Below are 13152 nucleotides of genomic sequence, written 5' to 3'. Positions count from 1 at the left end.
TTCTCCATTGGGAGCCCTGTGATACATCAAATAGCTGACTGTGAACATCCATTCCAATTTTCTAAGAAAGCTCCAGACAAATTTCCAGAGTGGTTGTACCACGTTGCAATCCCACTAGCAATGGAGAAGTACTTCTCTCTCTCAACATCCTCACCAGCATCTGCTGTCACTTGAGTTTTTGATCTTATCTATTCTGACTGGTGTGAGGTAGAATCTCAGACTCTTTTTGTTTGCATTTCACTGATGACTAAGGATATTGAACATTTCTATAGGTGCTTCTCAGCCATTTGATATTGCTCAGTTGAGAATTCCTTGTTTAGCTCTGTACTCGATTTTAATAGGATTATTTGGTTCTCTGGACTATAACGTCTTGAGGTTTTTTTGTATATATTGGATATTAACCCTTTATCAGATTTAGGGTTGGTCAAGATATTTTCTCATTCTGTAGGTAGCCATTTTGTCCTATTGACAGTTTCCTTTGCCTTACAAAAGTGTTTCAATTTTCTGAGATCAAATTGGTTCACAGTAGAACTTAGAGCCTGAGCCAGTGGTGATCTGTTCAGGAAATTTTCCCCTGTGCCCATGTGTTGAAGGGTCTTTCCCAATTTCTCACCTAATAGACTCAGTGTATCTGCTTTAATGTGGAGATCTTTGAACCACTTGGACTTGAACTTTGTACAAAGTGATAAGAATGGGCCAATCTACATTCTTCAACATGCTGACCACCAATTAAGCCAACACCATTTGTTAAATATGCTGTCTATTTTTTTTTTCAGGGAATGAGTTTAGCTTCTTTATCAAAGATCAAGTGACCATAGGTGTGTGAGTTCATTTCTGGGTCTTCAGTTCTATTCCATTGATCTACCTATCTGTAACAGTACCAATACCATGCAGTTTTCATAACTATTGCTCTGTAGTAGAGATTGAGCTCAGGGATGGTGATTCTCCCAGAAGTTCTCATATTGTTGAGAATAGTTTTTGCTATGCTGTGGGGGTTCTTTATTATTATTCCAAAAGAATTTCAGAATTGCTCTTTCTATCTCTATGAAGAATGAGTTGAAATTTTAAAGGGGGTTGCATTGAATCTGTAGATTACTTTTGGTAAGAAGACCATTTTTGTTCTGTTACTCCTACCAATCCATAAGCATGGGATATCTTTCTATCTTCTGAGGTCTTCTTCAATTTCATTCTTCAGAGACTTAAAGTTTTGTACAGATCTCTCACTTTTTTGGTTAGAGTCACTCCAAGATATGTTGTATTATTTTTGACTATTGTGAAAAGTGTTGTTTTCCCCAATTTCTTCTCAGGCTGTTTATCCTTTGAGTAGAAGAAATCTACTAATTTGTTTGAGTTAATTTTATATCCAGCCACTTTGCTGAAGTTATTTATCAGATTTAGGAATCCTCTGGTGAAATTATTGGGGTTTCTTAAGTATACTCTCATGCCATCTGCAAATAGTGAAATTTTGACTTCTTCCTTTCCAATTTGTATCCCTTTGACTGCCTGTTGTTGTCTAACTGCTCTATCTAGATCTTCAAATACTATAGTGAATAGATTGGGAGAGAATGGTCATCCTTGTCTAGTACTTGATTTTAGTGGAATTGCTTCAACTTTCTCTCCATTTACTATGATGTTGGCTACTGGTTTGCTATATATTGCATTTATTATTTTTAGGTATGGAATTCAAATTCTTATTGTTTCCAAGACTTTTAATATGAGGGGATGTTGTATTTTGTCAAATGGTTTTTCAGCATCTAATGATATGATCATGTGGATTTTTCTGGTTTGAATAATATTGATACTAGGTGGTCTTTGAAGGTTTGATAGAATTCTGCACTAAACTCATCTGGTACTAGGCTTTTATTGGTTGGAGGACTTTTAATGACTGCTTCTATTTCTGTTTTGGTTAAGGGACTTTTTAGATGGTTTATCTGATAATGATTTCATTTTGGTACCTGGTATCTCTCTAGAGAATTGCCCATTTCATTCAGATTTTCCAGTTCTGTTGAGTATAGGCTTTTGTAGTGAGATCTGATAATTTTTTAATTTCTTTGGTTCCTGTTGTTATGTCTCCCTTCTCATTTCTGATTTTGTTAATTTGGATATTGTCTCTCTGCCCTCTGGTTAGTCTGGCTAAACATTTATCTATCTTGTTGATTTTCTCAAAGAGCAAGCTCCTAGGTTTGTTGATTGTTTGTATAGCTTTTTTTTTTTTTTAATTTGGATGATTTCAGCCCTCAGTGTGATTATTTCCTGCTGTCTACTCCTCTTGGGTGTATTTGCTTCTTTTTGTTCTAGAGCTTTCAGATGTGCTATTAAGCTGCTAGTTTATGCTCTCTCTAGTTTTTTTTTAGAGGCACTCAGAGCTATAAGTTTTCCTCTTTGCACTGCTTTGATTATGTCCTATAAGTTTGGGTACGTTGTGCCTTCATTTTCATGAAATTCTAAAAAGTCTTTACTTCCTTTCTTTATTTCTTCCCTGACTAAATTATCATTGAGTAGAGAGTTGCTCAGCTTCCGTGGGTATGTGGGCTTTCTGTTGTTGTTTTGGCTTGGTTCTGTGTTTGTTTGTTTGTTTGTTGTTTGTTTTCTTTTGTTTTTTTGTTTTCTTTTTGTTTTGTTTTTGTCTTTGAAGAAAGGCCTTAAGCTGTGTTGATCTGATAGGATGCATGGGATAATTTCAGTCTTCTTGTATCTGTTGAGGCCTGGTTTGTGACCAATTATATAGTCAATTTTTGAGAAGGCACCACGAGGAAGTGAGAAGAAAGAATATTCTTTTCTTTAAGGATGAAATGCTCTGTTAAAATCTGTTAGATCCATTTTGTTCATAACTTCTGTTAGTTCCATTGTGTCTTTGTTTAGTTTCTGTTTCCATGATCTGGTCATTGCTGGTAGTGGGTCCTTGAAGTCTCCCACTGTTATTGGTAGAGGTTCAATATTCAGTTTTTCCTATAGTAAAGTTTCTTTTATGAATGTGGGTGTCTAGCATTTGGGGTATAGATGTTCAGTATTGAGAGTTCATCTCAGTAGATTTTTTCTTTGATGAGTATGAAATGTCTTTCCTCATCATTTGGATAACTTCTGGTTGAAATTTGATTTTATTCATAATTAAAATGGCTACTCCAGTTCGTTTCTTGGGAAATTTGCTTGGAAAATTGCTTCCCAGAGCTTTACTCTGAGGTAGTATATGTCTTTGACACTGAGATGCCTTCCCTGTATGCAGCAAAAATCTTAGTCCTATTTAAATATTCAGTCATTAATCTATGTCATTTTATTTGAGATTTCAGTCCATTAATGTTATGAGATATTAAGGACCAGTGATTGTTGCTTCCTATTATATTTGTTGTTAGAAATAGGATTAAGTTTGTAGCTTTCTTATTTTTGGCTTGTTGAAAGAAGTTTAATTTCTTGCCTTTTTCGTGGAGTAGTTTCACTCTTTATATTAAAGTTTTCCTTTGTAGGGCTGGATTTGAGGAAATATATTGTGTAAGGTTGGTTCTGTCATGGAATATCTTGGTTTCACCATTTATGGTAATTTAGAGTTTTTGTGGGTATAGTAGTCCTGGCTCACATTTGTGTTCTCTTAGGGTCTGTATGACATCTGTCCAGGATCTTCTGGCTTTTAGAGTCTGTGTTGAAAAGCCTGGTGTAATTCTGATAGGTCTGCCTTTATATATTACTTGACATTTTTCCGTTACTGCTTTTAATATTCTTTCTTTGTTTGGTACGTTCGGTGTCTTGATTATTATGTGACAGGAGGAATTTCTTTTCTGGTCCAATCTATTGGGAGTTCTCTAGTCTTCTTGTACATTTATAGGCATCTCTTTCTTTAGGTTTAGGGAAATTTTCTTCTATATTTTTGTTGAAGATATTTACTGGCCATTTGAATGGATAATCTTTTTGCTCCTTTATGCCTATTATCTTTTCTTTATTATTACATTTTATTAGATATTTTCTTCATATACATTTCAAATGCTATCCCGAAAGTCCCCTATACCCTCCCCCAAACTCTGTTCCCCAACCCAGCCACTCCTGCCTTCTTGGCCCTGGCATTCCCCTGTACTGGGGCATATAATCTTCATAAGGCCACAGGCCTCTCCTCCAAAAAAAGGCCAATTAGGCCATCTTTTGCTACATATGCAGCTAGAGACATGAGCTCTGGGGGTACTGATTAGTTCATATTGTTGTTCCACCTATAGGGTTGCAGACTCCTTCAGCTCCTTAGGTACTTTCTCTAGCTCCTCCATTGGGGGCTCTGTGTTCTATCTAATAAATGACTGTTACCATCCACTTCTGTATTTGCCAGGCATTGGCATAGCCTCACAAGAGAGAGCTATGTTAGGGTCCTGTCATGAAAATCTTCCTGGCATATGCAATACTGTGTGGGTTTGTTAGTTGTATATGGGATGGATCCAGGTGGGGCAGTCTCTGTAGGATCTTTTCATCTATCTCAGCTCCAAACTTTGTCTCTGTAACTCCCTCCAAGCATATATAGTTCCCCTTTCTAAGGAGGAATGAAGTATCCACACTTTGGTCTTCCTTCTTCTTGAGTTTCATGTGTTTTGTAAATTGTATTTTGGGTATTCTAAGCTTCTGAGCTAATATCCACTTATCAGTGAGTACATATCATGTGAGCTCTTTTGTGATTGGGTTACCTCACTCAGGATGATATCCTCCAGATCCATCCATTTGCCTAAGAATTTCATAAATTTATTGTTTTTAATAGCTGAGTAGTACTCCATTGTGTAAATATACCACATTTTCTGTATCTATTCCTCTGTTGAGGGGCATCTTGTTTTGGTTTTTGGTTTTGTTTTTGTTTTTTCCCCAGCTTCTGGCTATTGTAAACAAGACTTCTATGAACATAGTGAGACTATGTTTTTATTTGCCGGGGCCTGGCAAACACAGAAGTGTATGCCTATTATCTTTAGATTTGCTCTTTTCATTGTGTCTTGGATTTCCTGGATGTTTTGTGTTAAGAACTTTTTGCATTTTCCATTTTCTTTTACTGTTGTGTCAATGTTATCTATGGAATCTTCTACACCTAAGATTCTCCCTTTGTCTCTTGTATTCTGTTGGTGGTGCTTGTGTCTTTGACTCCTGATCTCTTTCCTAAATCTTCTATCTCCAAGATTGTCTTCCTTATAATTTCCTTATTGTTTCTATTTCTATTAACATTACTCATGTTAATCTTCTTACCTCTCTCTTTCTAGAAGCAAACTAGCATCCTTCAAGGCAAGAACTGTCCTGGATCCATGTTGCATTCTATGCTGCAAGTGCTTAAATATATACGTTGAATGTAATTAAGCTAGATCTATAGAATCTGGTTATCTACAGAAGCAGAAAAATGCATTTGGACCTATAAATTTGAAGCTATGTCTTAAAACATGCTGGATTATCACTGGAAAAAATTGTCAGCCTGTAGGGGAATTTTTTTTTTTAATTTCCTGGATTCTGCACAGCATACTCCCAGGTAGTGAGTCTAATACAATTAGTTGGAAGCTGAAATGTTTGAACATTTAGTAGCTGTTAGTGAAATATATTCCAGGTCCACTCTAGAATCACTAAATTAATCTCAGATTAGATTTCTCTAAATCTTTGTGGTATGAGACCCACAGGTCAGGCTTCAGTCTTATAGGGCATAGACAGATATCCTGCCTCAAATGAAGAGGTAATAGGGCCCATTTGCCCAGTTCTAGCACTGTTTAGCTGTGTGTCCTGTCAAAAGTACATCAAAGCTAAGGCAACAAACCTGAGCATGCTTACCTGCTTTGCAAGAGACTGAACCACTGAGAAATCACTCACTAGTTGCCTAATGGTGTGATTTGCATATAAAGTACACACACACACACACACACACACACACACACACACACACACACACACACACACTGAAAGGTAATTTGCTAAAGATTTATAATTTAGTGGCAATGGTAGTAGGTGGTCACATTAGGAAGTGCTGCCAGAATGAGGGAACTAGTCATAAAGTATTGAAGGGTGTATCCTGTGCTCACTTTCTGTTTTCTGGCCATCATTAGATAAACAGCTTTCTTTTGCTATGCCCTTCTGCCATCACATTTCTGCCTTGTAAAAGATTAAAAGCAATGGACCAGGAACCATGGACTGAAACTTCAAGCCAAGATGAGCCTTTCCTTCTTCTCAGTAGTATCTGTCAGATATTTTATCTCGGTGATAGAAGACTGAGCAACGCACTGGGAAAAATGACAGGGGTTCTAATCTGAGGACTACAAAAATGAGGTACATGGAACAATGACTAATGATGAGTAACCTGAACATGGACTGGAGCTTTTTTTATTGTAAAGTTTTTCTGCTGTTCCTCTCTCTTGACTTCTGTGTCTCACTTGAATAAAGAGATTATAACAGTGGGTTCCATTTCGTTTTGCTTCTTTGGTTTCCTTGTTCCTCTGGGCCTTTGATTTGTGCAGCATGCACACCTACAAATTGCATGATGATTTCCTATGGGAACCACTGCCATCCTGTTGTAGATTGCCTTGGTGCTGTTTGTATTTAATGCTAATCCTGCCCCCAACAAGTAGTGGACCACATACTCAGGTGATTGCATGTGAACCCTGCTCCCCATTTTAACTGGTCAAATAAAGGATAGAGCCTGTGATTTGGCAGTAGAAGAAAAAGGTTGGGCTGGAAGCTTTAGAGAGAGGAGAGGAAGGAGAAAGAAAGGAGATGAAGCAGAGGGAAGGAGAGAGAGGAGGATGGAGGAAGAAGAGATTGGACATGGAACAGAACCACTTGGCCTGTAGGAGCCACAAGTAGCAAGGGATCTCATAGCTGGGGAATAGAGTAGTGTGGTGGTCTATCTGCCCAATCTAGGTATGCTACTTATAAATAATACAACAGAGTTGTATGTTTTTGCATGGGCATATTGGGGCTGGAGATTTACCAATACAAATTATTAAGGCTGTCTGCTATTTTTCCATTTGCGATGATTTAGGTGAGCAAGAGAGAGGGGGAAGCAGCAGAGAGGTCATTGGTGATCAGTGTTGCCAATCACGGGGTGGTCAGTCTGTGGAACTCAAGTGGTAACTCCAAGTATTCACAGTAAGACCTGGTTTGGGTGGGTTAGCAAGTCAGCCGCAGGAAACAGGGCCAGACAGCCATTTTTGGCATTGGGGAAGGAGAAACAGGTGGCTACTGATTCTAGAACCTAGGCTCAGCTAGCGTGAGTTTATTAAAATTACACACAACAAATGATGTCCAAGATGGTAGGTGAGAATCCACTACTTAGGATTCCCAGATTGATTCAGACACAGTAATGTAGGCCTGAAAGGAGGGGAGAGGGGTCCTCATTGAGAGGGGGAGTCACATGCTGACTCAAGCATGGGGAACCTTAAACAATGAAACACAGGGATACTCAGATCAGGCTCTGAGTTACCCTACTGTTAAAAGTAACAGTATAATGGCTCTAGGCAGAGAGCCAGAGTAAAATCTGTCTGCTTCCTACAAGCAGGGAATAATAGGATAGGATTCTAAGTTTGGTTTAATGGTTTGGTTTTGGTTCTTAATGGTTTTTAAAGATAGAAGAGAATGCAGATTTTGCCCAAACCACATGGGGAATTCTACACACAGCTCTGAACTAATAGAAGAGTTTGCTGGGACCCCTGCTGTAGGCAGAAAGGTTGCAGCCTCCATGAAAAGATACAGGGAGTTTGTATGAAAATAAAACGCTCTCAGTAAAACAGGGGGTCTTGCAGGATAACCCAGGTTCTCCAAATGTGGGCTACCTAGGAATGTTGGTTTAAATATCCTGGCAAGACAGTTCAGGACAAAGGTCTACGAATAGGCTTATATGGCATTTGCTTACTTTACTTAATTTGTTTTTAACTGTGTTAATTATTGAAATGGAAATGAGTTTGTGTTTTGTGGTTACTTTATTATTCCTCTGGGAGAGAGGTGAAACTAAAAGTATTTCTAGTTACTTGCTAAGGAATATGCTAATTTGGGAGAAAGGCTTTATGTTTGTGTTTATAGAAAAGGCAACTGGACCTGGACTCCTTCCAGAATATGATCAGTTATGACAGAGGAAGTTATGACAGTATGAAGAACTACAAAAGTTCAAGAGAATCAAACAGAAAAGGTAAAGATTCTTTGTGCCATCACATTTTCAAATGGCACAAATGAAAACTTATGATTGGTTATTATTAGCATTGGGTAATAAAAAGACAGCTGTTTTTCTGTGCACCATACACAGACTAACACAAACCATACACATATCTTGGTAGCACTTAAATTTATTTATTTATTTATTTATTTATTTACTTATTTCCTTATTTCCTTGTTTGCTTTTTATACATTTTATTAGATGTTTTCTTCATTTACATTTCAAATGTTATCCCCAAAGTCCCCTATACCCTCCCCCTGCCCTGCTCCCCAACCCACCCACTCCTGCTTTCTGGTCCTGGCATTCCCCTGAGATTTGTATACTACAGAGTTTTCAGCTTTGTAAAAATTCATCCTCAGACTTACTGAACTGACCTGCTTGCATTTGCAGCAGCATGGATTTCAGGTCATCTTGCCTCATTTAACATTTCAGACGGATTCAGTCAGAATTTAGGCATCAGAGACTGAATAGCAATTGTTGACTTGGCCTTCTTGAGGCCTAACCAAATCTCCTATTTTCCCTACCCTTCCCCTCCCCTTTAAAGATATTTCATCGTCTGTATTCAGGAGGAAGAAGTTGTGGATAGTAGTTATCCCTATTCCCTTGAGTCTGGAAGTGTTCTAATGGTTGTCATTCTAGGGAATTTGAAAATGTTCTTAATTTTAACATGGAGAAAATAGCTGAAATTGGATGTGTAGCTATAATCTTAATTGGCAGAAATCTTTATAATTGTTACAAAGTTGAAGATATAATTTCTTACATTGGTATAGAATTTTTTATACAAATTTAAGGTTTTTGTTGGCATGAATTTCTTCTATTAATACAAAAAGTTAAAAATACTAAGCTTAGACCCAGTCCTTCTTTGACTGCTATTATAAACTATTTTTAGATGATTAAGCACTATGAGTTAAGGGTAAGATAGCAAACTCATGGCTCTGAGTTAATAAAAGGATGTTTTTGAGATATTTCAATTAGACATAGCAAAAAGCATTTAAAGAGCAATAGTACAGATATACTTTACATAGATGGTTTTCAAATCCACAGTATGTGACATTTAATGTCATTTAATCATTTGATGTTGAGACATCTGCTTCTGACAGCACCCCTTCTTGGTTCATAGATGAAATTGAGCATCTTCACCACCAGGAAAGGTTGTTTATCATGGCAAGGCAGCCACTGGGCAGAAATAGCTTATGTCTTCTGCAGACCAATACTGTCCATGAAAGGACACAAGATGCAGAATAGTTGACAGCTTAGTTCTGCCAAGAAAGAATAAGTTAGTCCCTCATGATATTTCCTACTTCACTTAAGGTGTGTCAGATATTCTAGGCTAGAAGGATGAAGACAATTGCTCTAATGTTTTGAGGAATAGGGCACTGTCCAGGTACACAGCTGTTTCTACAGTTTGTTTTAGTTTTGGGAGCTATGTTAGTGCTTCCTATATTTTTCAGGTTAATAATTATGTCACTCTTAGATTTCTAGCGGGATTAAAGACATGCCACAGTCTCATAACCAACCCAAGCTGTTCAGATTGAGAGGATGGTTTTCAGATGGTATACTAGCTAAAATCAGGACATAACTCGTGTAAAATTGTAAGCCTTTTAAGTTAGGATAGATGATAGAGTGGTTTTTCTAAATCAACATAATTGATAGACTAGGTATTAAGTATATCTTATACTTCATAAATTACATAATGGTAATAATTGTGATCAATTTTTATCTGAGAGAAAAGAGCCTTTTAATTGGACAAAAAGGGGGAAATGTTGTGGATAGCCTTGGTGCTGTTGGTGTTTTCATGCTCTTGTTGCAAGTAAAGGCAGTATAGCCAGCCAGCGCATGGTAAACATGGCTCTGGCAGGCCTTGCCCTTCCCTTGCTTCTACTGTGCCTCACTAGAAACCATTAGATTACATTACATTAGATTACATTTCTAAAGCTAGCTACCAAGGTCTATTCACTTATTTGGCCACTTCCTCCTCCTGAGGCTGAATAACAAAATTGAGCTATCAAAGTATTGATGTCCAGCAATCAAAAGCCCCCTTTGTCTCACCTAATTAACAGGTGATTAAAATTAATCACCTCATCCCAACACAGGAGTTTCTCTTTTACCTTTACAAACTGCCATTTTCCTATGATCAACATAGTCTTTATCCAGAGGCAGATCTTTGTCCCTCCAATACAAATATCCATCTCAGTCTTCCTTGACCTTTTTGCCCCTCCTTCTTTGTTTCCATACCCTTCTCCTTCTCCTTCTCTTTCTTCTTTGTCCCTTATCCCTGCCCTCTGTCCCTTTTGGACAAATAGACTACCCTTTGTGCTGAGAACATGGTCTTGAAATATCCTGAACCAACTTAATTATAATCCATAGAGTAAGCCAAGAACAAACACAGTAAAGGCAATAGTGAGGACAAAATTGAACTCTAAAACTCTAAAATAATTAAAACTTCCAAGAAAAGAAAAGGAAATGCAGACAAGCAAGAAATGATGATAGCAAACACACCCCCCCATTGTGTGCATCATTTCAAAGACAAACTGACAAACTGCACTGCAAACAAGAACCAAGTGTGACTGTTCCAGCTCCTTATGTTCTGTTCTTCTCTCATCCCCATCCTAGTTTCTTTTCCCTTCTCTCATCCCAGTCCCTCTGACATTCTCTATTTCCAAGATCCATTCCTCTATTTCCCTATTATACAAGGGCACACCTCTCAGGGATATCAACTGAATATGGCATAACCAGTTATAGTAAAACCAATTACAGAATCTCATGTCAAGACTGTATGAGTCAAGTCAGTAAGAAAAACCTATCTACCTTAAGACTCAGCTCTAGCACTCTTGAGCATATTACAAACTATGTGCCATTCTACCATGAGGACACTTGATTGAGCATGTTCATTGCATTTTATTCATATTAGCCAGAACCTGGAGACAACCTAGATGTCCCTCAACAGATGAATGGATTTAGGAAATCCCAATTCAGCTTTCATTTTGTATAGTTGCATCTTACTCAAAGTTGGATAAGAGTCCTATCCTGCTGCACATTTCTGTTGTATATCTGACATGGAGGAAATGCTGTCCTTTTGGGAGGTAGCCCTTGAATGCCTGGAGCCAGTTCAGTGAAACTTTTACTGGGATGTGATGTTGCAGAATTACATCAACATTTTTTTTCCTGGTCAATGTGTTGATTCTTATAGGAAGTTTCCAGGGAGACATCTCCATCAGAATTCACCCCCATACCAGAAACTAGACCAGAGACAGAAATTAACCAGGATTTCACTAAAGGTTCCAAGTGGGACTCCAACCATCAATGTCTTCACTCTTAGTGGAAGAGTCCTGGTAGGAGTCCTCATCACTATTCAACTCCTTTAACAGATACTACAATGGATTAAATATTTACACCTACCTTCTCAGAACATGTTCTTTAGTTATCAGGAAACACTGTGGTCATTCTGGGAATCTGGCTCTGGTTTGGGAACCACTGTGTCTTGGACAGGACACACCTCTGATATACCAGTCTAACAACCTGGGATGCCACTCGATGCCAGTTCAATTAAGAGTAATGAATTTGCTTTCACTGGAAAGAAGGTTTATACTAGAAATGGCTCTACCCTGAAGTATGGCATGATTGGATTATAAAGCCAAACCGCACATTACACAACAGAAACAAGCCTGAAATTTCAAACTTTCAGGTTCATTGATTCAAATAATTTGTTTTATGTTGTAAAATAAGTGACTCTACCAAAGCTATAGATAAGACTATGTGAGAACATTTTCTAAGTCAATACACATTCAGAAATCTGAAGATCCAAGATTCCTCCATTTACTTTGCAGTTTGATATTCTAGATTAATATTTGACAAGTTGAACTTCCTATAACCATTTGTCTTCATGTGATCTACATATTCATGTAGGTATAATGTCTATTTATAAAACACATTTGGGTAATATGAGATAAAAATGTCTGAGATCCAATTATGTGGGCTTGAACAATGTAATAACAAGTCTTTCATGTTTGTGCCATATACACTATTTCTCTCATTCATTGCTCAATGCTTGTTTAATATAAATGAATAATCCTTAGAAATTAGGTTAATGAGAAACCCAGCCAGGTGCCAAGCGGCACAGGCAGCAGACCAAGATTGAGACGACAACTAGTCCAGCACCAGTGTGCTTGGGCATACAGACTACTCCCAAGAATACCCCCATTCTGGTACTACAGGCCTGAAAAGACTATATTTGAAATGATACCTGCCCATTGCCACATAGCAAGGGCAGGGTATAGCACTCCTGAAAAGATCCCAGACACCCAGAAGCCCCAGGTTCAACTAAGATGAACAAGTAATTGGTGGAGAGATGGTAAAGAGAAGAAGAGGAATCTGTGCACAATAAAGAAAGGCAGAGCTGGAGACTTGAGGGTAGAACAACTTGATGTGAGTAGCCAGTGATGCCACCTAGGAAGTGGTGAGAGCCTGGACCATGCTGCCACTGTGGCTGACTTTGTGGTCTTGAAGCATTGGGTGTCTGTTAACAACAAAGACCAGGTGAATTGCATTAGTCTGGGCTGCTGTTTGTGTCCATGTTGAGGTCTGAAGGATGTGCTCTGCCCCTTTCCATCTTCAGGCTCTCGACCTGCACCTAGTCCTGGTCCTGTTGGCATGGGAACCAGTGAGCCAGCCTGAAGGCATTACAGTGGGAGAGTGCTCTCCCTCTTACTGAGTAAGCTAGCTGAAGCAGTGCTAGAGAGCTTTCCTAGTGGTGTGAGTGTGGGAAAATTGGCAGGCTGACCAGCTCAGCTCCTCCACAGGCCCAGATCCAGGATTTGAGTTGGCCTACCCCAACTTCTGCTCCATTTGTCAACTGCTGAAGCATGTGAAGTGGCTACAGATCCAAAGTTCAGGATGTTCATGACACAAGGCAACAAACAACAGGATATCTGAGACAGTATATCTATAGAATACACCACACACATACAGAGAGAGGGGGGGGGAGAGAGAGAGAGAGAGAGAGAGAGAGAGAGAGA

Source organism: Mus caroli, chromosome 1 (genome assembly GCF_900094665.2).
Source record: "Mus caroli chromosome 1, CAROLI_EIJ_v1.1, whole genome shotgun sequence".
In the NCBI taxonomy this organism is placed as follows: domain Eukaryota; kingdom Metazoa; phylum Chordata; class Mammalia; order Rodentia; family Muridae; genus Mus; species Mus caroli.
This window is presented reverse-complemented; position numbering follows the sequence as displayed.